The sequence below is a fragment of the Natrix helvetica genome (assembly GCF_964273705.1).
Source record: "Natrix helvetica genome assembly, chromosome: 1".
Classification (NCBI taxonomy): Eukaryota; Metazoa; Chordata; class Lepidosauria; order Squamata; family Natricidae; genus Natrix; species Natrix helvetica.
This window is the reverse complement of record NC_138548.1, coordinates 70800027-70812567: the sequence shown is the minus strand read 5'-3', so window position 1 is coordinate 70812567 and position 12541 is coordinate 70800027.

Genomic DNA, 12541 nt, shown 5'->3' with positions numbered 1-12541 from the left:
TAATTTAATTGACCCAGGTTCAAAAAATGCACAAAATCATTGAATCCTGGATGCTAAATTATTTTAACCTCCCTACAAGAGTGAGGAAAATTTTAATTTGAAAAAAAAAATCAAGGCACAGAAATGAAATATACTTTTTCGGAGTACAAGATGCACCTTTTTCCCTCAAAAAAGAGGCTGAAAATCTGGGTGCATCTTATACACTGAATACAGCATTTTTTGCCTCTTGAAACTCAGCCCCCTTACCAAAATGGCCGTGCATAGCTTTTAGGAGGCTTTCAGAGAGCTCCTGGGGGCTGGGGAGGGCAGAAATGACTGAAAAAGGGCCCATTTTTTGCCCCCAGCAACACTCTATAAGCTTCCTAAAGGCTATCTCTGCCCCTTTTTTGCTTGTTTTGCCCCCCCCCCTCCCCAGGAGCACTCTACAAGTCTCCTAAGAGCTATTCATGTCCTTTTGGGGAAAAAACATTTTTTTGTGAAAAACGGGCAGTTTCTGGGAGGTTTGCAGAGTGCAAAAACTTTTTTAAAAAATTTTCCTCTTCAAAACCTTGCTGCGTCTTATACTTCGAAAAATACGGTACTAACACAAGTGTGTGTTTTATTACATTACACTCTTTCTTCTACTATTGCTACTATACAATTACTTTTCTATTATTACTTTTAGCAGCATAGAGGATTTTCTTCCTCTCACGGGTACTGGTCTATCCTTAATTCTTCTCTGTGATTTCTTCTACTTTTTTCTTATTTATTAATGGACAACTTGTAAAGTGCTTGCATCCTCCCATTTTGTGCCACACTTTGCTATGTCTCTTCTTTTTCTTTTGGCCCATTCAGCCACTGTGAAGAGGGGGAGGAGAGAACACCCTTTATTTGGCTGCTTTGTTACAGAATTTCCGAAACTCACATCTCCTCCCCAATTGTTTCAAGGTTGCAGCTTTTATAGATACCTCTGGGGAGGGGCTGAAAGCAGCACAGGTGCCTGCAATTTTTCCAAGTGGCCTGCTCTCCTGCTCTTCTGCAATATCCAAATAGTTATATTGGGATTATTTCTAGAGGTATTTCCACAATGGAAACATCAGGCAATCCAGCTGTGACTTACTTTCAAAATGTTCTTCCTGACTAGCCTTCTACTGTATGTCCATATCAAAGGGCAGAGACCTTACTTCCCAACTGAAACCTAGAAAAATCCCAGGAGGATATTTTAGAGCCCGTGAAATTAGTCAAGGAGAAAAAGGATGAGTAGGCATCCTTAGACACCTATACAATATGAACAGTGTGGTATGTTTTCCTACTGACTGGATGAGTAGGCATCCTTAGACACCTATACAGTATGAACAGTGTAGTATGTTTTCCTATTGACTGGATGAGTAGGCATCCTTAGACACCTATACAGTATGAACAGTGTAGTATGTTTTCGTATTGACTGGATGAGTAGGCTCCCTTAGACACCTATACAGTATGAACAGTGTAGTATGTTTTCCTACTGACTGGATGAGTAGGCATCCTTACACACCTATACAGTATGAACAGTGTAGTATGTTTTCCTACTGACTGGATGAGTAGGCATCCTTACACACCTATACAGTATGAACAGTGTAGTATGTTTTCCTACTGACTGGATGAGTAGGCTTCCTTAGACACCTATACAGTATGAACAGTGTAGTATGTTTTCCTACTGACTGGATGAGTAGGCATCCTTAGACACCTATACAGTATGAACAGTGTAGTGTGTTTTCCTACTGACTGGATGAGTAGGCTTCCTTAGACACCTATACAGTATGAACAGTGTAGTATGTTTTCCTACTGACTGGATGAGTAGGCATCCTTAGACACCTATACAGTATGAACAGTGTAGTATGTTTTCCTACTGACTGGATGAGTAGGCATCCTTAGACACCTATACAGTATGAACAGTGTAGTATGTTTTCCTACTGACTGGATGAGTAGGCATCCTTAGACACCTATACAGTATGAACAGTGTAGTATGTTTTTGTATTGACTGGATGAGTAGGCTCCCTTAGACACCTATACAGTATGAACAGTGTAGTATGTTTTCCTACTGACTGGATGAGTAGGCATCCTTACACACCTATACAGTATGAACAGTGTAGTATGTTTTCCTACTCACTGGATGAGTAGGCATCCTTACACACCTATACAGTATGAACAGTGTAGTATGTTTTCCTACTCACTGGATGAGTAGGCTTCCTTAGACACCTATACAGTATGAACAGTGTAGTATGTTTTCCTACTGACTGGATGAGTAGGCATCCTTAGACACCTATACAGTATGAACAGTGTAGTATGTTTTCCTACTGACTGGATGAGTAGGCTTCCTTAGACACCTATACAGTATGAACAGTGTAGTATGTTTTCCTACTGACCGGATGAGTAGGCATCCTTAGACACCTATACAGTATCAATAGTGTAGTATGTTTTCCTACTGACTGGATGAGTAGGCTTCCTTAGACACCTATACAGTATCAATAGTGTAGTATGTTTTCCTACTGACTGGATGAGTAGGCTTCCTTAGACACCTATACAGTATGAACAGTGTAGTATGTTTTCCTACTGACTGGATGAGTAGGCATCCTTAGACACCTATACAGTATGAACAGTGTAGTATGTTTTCCTACTGACTGGATGAGTAGGCTTCCTTAGACACCTATACAGTATGAACAGTGTAGTATGTTTTCCTACTGACTGGATGAGTAGGCATCCTTAGACACCTATACAGTATGAACAGTGTAGTATGTTTTCCTACTGACTGGATGAGTAGGCATCCTTAGACACCTATACAGTATGAACAGTGTAGTATGTTTTCCTACTGACTGGATAAGTAGGCTTCCTTAGACACCTATACAGTATGAACAGTGTAGTATGTTTTCCTACTGACTGGATAAGTAGGCATCCTTAGACACCTATACAGTATGAACAGTGTAGTATGTTTTCCTACTGACTGGATGAGTAGGCTTCCTTAGACACCTATACAGTATGAACAGTGTAGTATGTTTTCCTACTGACTGGATGAGTAGGCTTCCTTAGACAGCTATACAGTATGAACAGTGTAGTATGCTTTCCTACTGACTGCACCATTGTCATCCCATTTTGTAAAAACAGAGGAAATATACTAAACCAGTGATGGTGAACCTTTTTGGCCCTGTGCCAAAAAGATTGTGTGGAAACATCTGCTGAAAAGCTGAACTTTTGGGTTCTAGCACGCATGTGCACCCAACAATCAGACATAGTGACTTCTGTTTGCTTACTGTGCTAGTCTGACTATTGTTTGGATATATTCTCCTGGGTTGCCCAGACTTGTGTCTCCATGTACCAGCTGTCTCTCCTTGCAACTGTAGAATGTATTAGTTTCCTTTCCTTTTAGCTGCTTCATGTATTTGTGTGTATATGTCTGTGTGTACTGAGTAACTCTGATCTCAGGAATAATAATCAGGAAGAAGTTCCCAATAGTCGGGTCTGTTTACTGGTGAAACAATTGATTAGCAAACTTTTAATAGCTGTATTCAAGCAAAGCCATCTGTTGTAGAGAGTTTCAACTGAATTTCTGTATTGAGAGGAAAGTTCACATTGATATCTTGATCAGTCTTTTGGTGACGCGATACTGTATTTAATGATTTATGGAGGATTGATTTAACAATATGTGTCAACCAGATCAAAATGGCTTGCGTAGTAAATGATATTTTTTTTAAAAAATGCCTTACTTTTATGTTTGACTGTAAACTATCTGAAGTTATTTTTTCCCTCTAACATGCATAATTTATAGCCTTGTGTTATATTTCCTTTGTAGTACTAATGCTCACTTTTCAAATTTGTCAGAACTGATTCCTATTTGCTCAGTGTCATCAGCAGTTTTCACTATTTATATAGTTTGGCATCACATCAACAGACTTGGTGGGAGGTGTGGTTCAATGGCTTAATGTCACTGAGGATGATGTCTGATCCAGTGGTTCGAGTCCTAGCACTGTGTGGCAATATGAGCTCCTGCTACTCATCTCAGCTTCTATCCACCTAACAGTTTGAAAGCACGTTGTACAGAAGTAGGCAAATAGGTACCACTTCGGTAGGGAGATGAGTTGGTGCTCCATGCAGCCAGTCAGATTCCTGCTGGCTTTGAACCTTCCAGTTATGGCACCCATTTATGAGGTGGGAAGGGTGGGCGCTGAAGGAAGAGTCGCTCCTCTTTCTTTCTGGTGCAAAACCAGCTGGCCCTCCTGTGGTACACCTTGGTAAACACATGAGTGTATCCTACAAAAGAGCTGGCCGCCAAATTGCCAAACTGCCAGCCAAACTGCTACTCTACATTGTGGTCTCCTGGCTAATGTAACAATTCCATGCAACAACGGCAGCAACAACAACAGTAGTAGTATTAGTAGTATGAATAGTAATATTTGGCCATCTTACTGCTGGTTCTTATATTCGGTTCATTTCTGGACATCTTATAAAGTATCCACCCAATATCAATCTTTTGCGATATCAATATTTATTGTTGTAAAATTTGTGTTTTCAAACTTAAAAGTAAAACACTAGTTATATGACGGTTAACATCTGTATACTTAATAAAAGCCTTCTGTTTTTGAATTCTCCATTATATTTGCTACAGATCAGCAATACAAGAAGCCAAATGTTCCCCCCAAAATTGTATTGTTTTAATTCAGAATGCTTTAATACCAGCAAGTGATACATATGGAAACTTTCACCATGGAAATTATTTGACAGCAGAGTTCCATAGAGTTGCCACATATGTGTTGCAGAAAAAATCTGGACAAACAATAGAGGGCAATTCATGGTTGTTTATATTTTTGCTGTATAAAATAGTGGCCATATAATTGCATGCAAAAGAGAATAAAGGTTAAAAAAATGGAAAGACGCCATAATAAACAGACTCATTTTATTTTCTGGGAAGGATAAAGATAAGAAAATAAAATTTAAGACTTTTTATCATGCCAAAATGTGCTCATGAGTGTAATTGTTAAGCAGATGAAATAATTTTATAAATTATTTATAGAATAGCATGTAATATTCCATAGGTTAACAGTAAAATAGATTACAATTTGAAGGCTTTGGGATCATGAAGTGCCAAATTAATGAAAATAAATGTACAGTAAGTCAGGTAAAATAAAATTATAAAGAGTAAATTTTCCCCTAATGAATGTATTTGTTATTGAATTTCATTATTTGATTTGGATAGAGATCACAGAAAAACAGATACTTTGACAATGTCAAATTTATAATAAATGTGTTATTTGACTCAGGGTACAAATATTAGGAAAAGCTGGTATGAAGTGTATTTATGAGTGGTAGAAGTTTAAATATTTTTTTTAATCAAGGGAAATGTAGTTTTATTTTACGATTAATACTGTTTGTAGATATCCCAAAATGCAATCCTAATATAATATATTTAACAGTTTGGAAAACCAGCAACAAGAAAGATAAAAAACTTTATCTAAAATATACAATATTGCTTCTTTTTAAATCATGGATCAGATCCAGATATATAATGAAAAAAATAGAAGAAAAATCTGATGCGGTCTGCATGTTTTTTTTAAAAAAAACATTGAAAGCTAACTGGAAAGTATTGTCCAAGTGTCACTGAAAATGTAAAATAACTTATCAACATGAAATTACAGATTCATAGATGATTTTTTAAAAATAATTAGAGAAACATCTCTCCTGTGTGATGAAGAAGGCATAAAGAAATAGTTCAAAAAGCTTATTTTACTGGTATGTTTATTTAAGCGTCTCCATCTTCCTTATTCATTGAGCTCCATTGGGAAAAAAGCTTCAGATGTCACTTTCTGTTATTAATGTTTCTGACTTTTCCTGTAGAGATTCTGTAAATTTCCTCCCCCCCCCCCCAAACCCAAAACCACTAAGTCAAAATAGCTGCAAAACACCAGCCCTGCTTATTAGGTGCTTTCCCTCAAATCATATACAAATGGTCAGTACATTTACATGATCCAATAATATGTGCCTTCTTGCCTAAGGCATGATTAATATTTGCAAAACCCTGGAAAGTACTGTATCACAGACAATAAGGACAGAGAAGGAAACTTGTATATTTCAGTTACGCCAGTTAAACATACAATATATGTCAGCAAATCAGTCGTGTTATAGTTCATGACTCATTTTACTTGGGCAGGTCCCTATGGTATGAATTGTATTGATTATCTGAAGGTTGAGAAATGTAGGAGATAAAACTTGTGGTTCTTCCCTCAAAATGCATATGCATTGTTATTTGATCAGTTAATTCTAGTCCACTGTAGTTTCATATTCCATTTAAGTCTTTATTTTTAAGTGTATGATATATGTGTCCAGCTGTATGAATAACCTCTAGTTGAAAGAGCATATTGACAGCTAGGCAGGGGTGGGTTCCTGCCAGTTCTAACCTCTTCTATAGAAGAGGTTCCACAAATCTACAGTGCTCTTTAGAACCGGTTCCAGCTCCCTCTCCCTGCCCGTCCGCACATCATCAAGATGAAGAGCGAGAGGAGGAATTCTGGGAGTTGAAGTCCACAAGTCTTAAAGCTATTACATTTGAACACCCCTGGGGTTTTTTTCTAAAGGGTTAGGGGGCAAGGGTCTTGTAACTTGACATCTTTAAGACTTGAGTGCTTCAAATGCCAGAGTTTCTGAGCCAACATTTTGGTTGCTAAGCAAGAGTGTTGTTAAGTGAGTTTCACCACATTTTACAAGTTGGCCATGCCCACCCAGTCACATGACTGCCAAGCTACTCCCACCCGGTCACATTGCTGGCAAGCCACTCCCACCAAGCAGGCCACACCTACAGAAGAGGTTCTAAAAAATTTTGAAACCCACCACTGCAGCTAGGGTAAAATGAATAAAAAGTGAAAGTGAACTCTTAGAATGTTATACAACATAGGTCTGGTTATAAAAACGGAAAGTTAACATGAGTATTAATGAGACATTAATAATTCCTTCTTTGGAATAGAGTGTTATGATTCTTTTTAAAACTTTATTTTTGGAGTGGAAAACGATACCGGCAACGATAAAGGTAAAGGTTCCCATTGCACATATGAGCTAGTTGTTCCCGACTGTAGAGGGTGGTGCTAATCTCCGTTTCAAAGCTGAAGAGCCAGCGCTGTCTGAAGATGTCTCTGTGGTCATGTGGCTGGCCTGACTAAACACCGAAGGCGCATGGAACACTGTTATTGTACCTTCCCACCAAAGGTGGTTCCTATTTTTCTACTTGCATGTTTATGTGCTTTCGAACTTGGCAGAAGCTGGGACAAATAACGGGAGCTCACTCCGTTACGCGGCGCTAGGGATTCGAACCGCTGAACTGCCGACCTTTCTGATCAACAAGCTCAGCGTCTTAGCCACTGAGCCACCACATCTCCTACTGGGACCTACTGGCACGATACTGCAGGGTTTTTTTGTTTTTTATTTTTAATTGAAACTGTTCATTTTGACATAGGATTTAAAAGTGGGGGGAAAGTACAGAAAAATAGTTTTCAGGTTTTTTAGAAGATGACGGAAGCATGTGACTCCATAGAACAGATACCAGATGTTACTGAAAGCTCTTACAATTAGATGATCTCAAGGGGATTTCTTGGTTTCACTCATCTGCCACTGCAAGCATTCTAAGTCATGAATATTCCTAAGGTTTTTAGGAACTCTTAGGATCAGTTAATGCAAATGGAGTGTTTTAATGACTTCAAGCACTCTACAAATAGATAATTGGATTGCAGAATGCCAAAGTTCTACACATCCTCATAGATTTGCTTCATGGTCACCATGGGCAATGCTTAATGCAGAGGACAGCTGTTCAATCTTTCCTATAGAAGTAACAGTGAAAAAGATGGACTAAAACAGCAGGAAAGCTTTTGCAGGAATGGAATCTTCTAGGAAAAACGACTTCAGTTTCATAAAATAATGGAAACAATATTTTGTGAGTAAATACCAAACTGCACTAAAGCGAGTACAATCTAATCCTACCTTTACTTTTCTTTTACTGAGAAAAAGAATTCACAAAGATAGTTAGGGAAGTTGAAGGAGAAATGCAATCACATCCCATATTTAATTCTGTTTAATTACAGTTATTGAACTGCAATTTAAATTGAATGAAATATTGAAATGGTCACATGTATATTTGATGAGTTTTATCTAGTTGTAAGAACATCAGCTAAAACGTAGCTTTGTGAAAAAGAAAGGCAATTCTCTTGTATCAAGGAAGCTGTTCTATAGGGTTGTAACCAAGGGTGGGTTCCTGCCAGTTCTAACCTCTTCTATAGAAGAGGTTCCACAAATCTACAGTGCCGTTTAGAACCGGTTCCAGCTCCCTCCCCCCACCCGTCCGAAGAGCGAGAGGAGGAATTCTGGGAGTTGAAGCCCACAAGTCTTAAAGCTGTCAAATTTGAACACCCCTGGGGGTTTTTTCTAAAGGGTTAGGGGGTGCGAGGGTCTTGTAACTTGACAGCTTTATTTATTGATTATTATTTATTGAATTTATAGACCGCCCCCTCTCCCCGAAGGGGAGACTTGTGTGCTTCAAATGCCAGAGTTTCTGAGCCATCATTTTGGTTGCTAAGCAAGAGCGTTGTTAAGTGAGTTTCACCACATTTTACAAGTTGGCCACTCCCACCCGGGCACATGGCCAGCAAGCCACTCCCACCCAGTCACATGGCCGGCAAGCCACTCCCACAAAGCAGGCCACACCTACAGAGGAGGTTCTAAAAATTTTTGAAACCCATCACTGGTTGTAACGATCATTAATTGCTTGAAATCCTTATAAACCAAGCCTGCCTCTTAACCATTTTTCTAAGCTACTTCTAAAGCCATTAGCAAAGTATCCTTCAATTAGCAGACTAGCGTAAATTCTGAAATGGCTCTCACTGCTTTATAGAACAGCCTTAAAACAACCATGCTGCCTGCCTTCCCACCCTACTTTCCTGGATTGGGTTTTCGTATTTAGATTGAAATTAGCACCTCCCTTTGCCAGAGATGCCCAATTGTCTGCCCTTATACCTGTGCCTGCCATGCTGTGTATAAAATTAATCAGGACCACTTCCTGGGTGGCTACAGAATGATGAAGACCCACAAGTTCATTCTGTAAATTAAGTTTTTCTTTTCTCCTATATAGGGACACCACTGCTTCCCCATATGGCTTTGGCAAAACCATCCCTTGCTTTCCCCCCCTCTAAATTAAATTTCCCTAATTAAATTTGCGTCCATTTTATCAGCTGCTGCTTTGCAGTATTTTTTCGAAGCCCCCGAGGGCCCTAAAGCACGCTTGGTCAGTGTAAAGAACTGCTTTTCTCCTCTCTCTCATTTGTCATTGTGACAACACACAGCCACAAGGAAGCAAGGAAAAGGCGGATGGCAAATACCACCCCTTGAAAAGCATCTATATCTCCAGGCATTCTAGTGACTGATCTCGCTAGAAAGCCAACCTGCTGAAAGGATGCTTTCTCCTTTTGTTTAAAAGTCCCCTGAGTCCCAAGAACGAGCCTATTACAGACACAGGGAAGAGGGAAGCTTCAGAGTCGGTCAGGTTACCCAACAGGACGCCAGATTCCACCCTCTGGGGGATTAACACCCCTAGGCTGAGGCTCAGGGGATGATGCAATCTTGCTGGTCAGTAGGCTGAGGGGAAGCCATGGGGAAGGATAGGCTTGCCTGCATCTGGTAGCAGAGCGTGACGCGTGTCCCCTCAAGGGATTTACAACTGCGACATCTTCAGCTCCTTGCTGACTGACACCCGTCCCTTGGAGTCTCCAGCTGCCTGAGCAGCTTCTCTGAACGCAGCAGGTTCCACTACAGGGAAATGCAAGCATTTTTTATAAGCTCATTGTTACGTTGGAAGCTGGTCGCCAACAGAGGCACATTGAAGTACCTCACAAATATTTATTCCGTGCTAGTATTGAGGCTAAACAAAAACAAAAGCCCCCACAAAAGGTCGCTTTCTTAGCTTTTCCACTAGATGTGATGCCACAGAGCTTCCATCTAGATGTACAGTAAATGTAAAACATGCTCTTCTACTCTGGTCTGCAGAACAGGAAAAATGCAGTGCAGGAAACAAAAACAGATATGCGAACTTCACACACACACACACACACACACACACACACCACCATCCACCACCACCACCAACAATAGTAAAGAGTAACCAACAGCAGTAGCATCAATCAATTCCATTTAGAGTTAATATAGGCCCAGCTGAAATACAGTGCTAAAACAGGAGAATCTTCATTTTCTAAAGGGAGACAGGCAAGAGGAAAATCTGACCTATGAAAAAGTATTCTTGAACTACATTAAATATCTAAAAAGGAAGATCCTATCTCTCATGTCCCTGCCACTCCCCCAACCCTTTCTCTGTTTGGGTGATTTTTTTAAAAAAAATGGTACCTTCTGCTGCTTTGAGGGAGAACTATAGCTGTCATCGTTCAAATGGGACACTCAATCAACTCTGAAATGCCCCCTTGCTACTGATTTCCCTCAACTGATTTCAGCAAAAAGTAAATATGTTCTTGCATAAGGAGAAGAATTAAACATGAAAATGAGGATAATGTTGCAAGAGTAGAAAAGCTGTTGACTCATAACTCGTATGTAAACATCAGCTGACCTCTCAAAGTGAAAATAAAACAGTTTTATGTTTTGCACTTTGGCAAAAAAAAAAATTGCACTATGCAAAATTAATAAAACTTTTTTTTTAATCTTTTGCAATGAAAGCTTTACAAAAAGCCAGACACAGAATGGGGTGTTATTTAAAGCACTGCAGCAAGAACGGTGAAGTGATATTTATCAAATTATAATATCCAATATATAATTATAATACTAAGAGACAAACCAAACATATTAGAATAGGCAGAGTTCAGGAACTCCTGTATTGTACAATATTAGATTTCTGTCACTGTTGATGTGAACAAGATGGGAGCTGAGCTGCCATCTATCTTCTTTCCTAGCTGGAGAATGGCACGGAGAGGGGGAGGGGGACATTTAGAAAAAAAGCATTTTTTTCCTGCCAGTAATAAGAATGGCTTCATCAAGGGCATCCTCTCCAACAGAGCCTGTTTGCTAGGCCCATCCTATAAAAGCAGAAGGTACAAGAAAAAATGCCTGTTGCAATGTTTTCCTCCAGACCTTGAAATGGGAGGAAATTAATGGGAGATTTTGTCCTTGCAGTGTTCTTGCTGTGCTTCTGGAACAAGGCCTGCAGATATAACGTCCTTGCACAAGGGTAGAAGCTCAGGAGACTGCAGATGAAACTGCTGTGACTTTTGTTTTCTGTCTGCAGGTCTTTCTGTTCTGACTGAATGGGTCCAAAATCCAGTACTTGCTCTTGCTTAGATTGTCTGGGTCTGGGTCAGAAGGAATCTTGAGGGCATTTGGATGAGTGTTGGGGAAAGGGACAGCCTTGAGAACCTACTTCTAGCCAACGAGGAAAAAGGTCTTCCTAAGATGTTGCTCTGTCTTTCCCTCACCACCTTCAGCCACTACTTCACAACTGGAAGTAGTGAATGAAGTGAATGAAGTCCATTGATAGCAAGGAATGAAAGAAATAAGGGGCTGCTCCTGGGGTGATAGGAAATATCAGGTTTTAAATTTCAATTATATAGAATGTAAAGGATGTATGTTTGTGTTTTTATTTTTATAATTGTAATGTACACTGAAGGTGGCATGTAATTTCGTTGTACCATGTGCAATGACAATAAAGTAAACTAAACTAAAATATGGAAACTGACCAGTGTATTTGGCAGCAAGACATTTGAAATTATCTGTGGCTCTTGGCAGTGAGACAGAGAGGCAGTGAGAAGAATGAGGCAGAGAAAGCAAATGAAATTCAAGGTTGGATGTTTCCAAGGATGACCAGATCACGTATGGTGGTAGGACAATGACTATACCAGGTGCATGAAAATTCCCACTGATGGGGCTATAGGAATGTCAGCAGCTTTTAAGGCACAAACAGTGAGATAACATTTAGGAATGGCTCAAGCAGATACCTCCCTGATTCGCTGGAATATATAAGATAGATGGATGGATGGATGGATGGATGGATGGATGGATGGATGCATGGATGCATGGATGCATGGATGCATGGATGGATAGATAGATAGATATTAAAAAGAGAGATAAAAGCTATTACAAACTATAAAATTAGAATAATAGAAAAAAACAGCTAAAAGTGAAAAAAAGAGAAAAAAGAAAAAACAGAAAAGATATAAAGAAGTGTCTTTCGATATTCTTTATACAGCTAAAGTACAATTATAAATCTACTTATTCTAAGGTTAGGACCCTCTTCTTTCTATAATCTATCCTGTCTAGTCATCAACATCATATAGAGTAAGTTCATTTTTTTCTGTTTCAAAATTAGTTTTAGTCTTTCTGTGGAGTTGATTTCCTAGCCTGATCCACCTAGTGGGGCTGATAACAGTTTGCTTCAACAATTTCTCATTCATCCAGGTGATGATTGTCCCAAAGGTGCTTTTATTTGAAAGGCAACTGAACTTTCTGGTTTTTCTTTCATCTTTTCTTTTCTTAAATGTCTTGAACATGATGTTGGAGA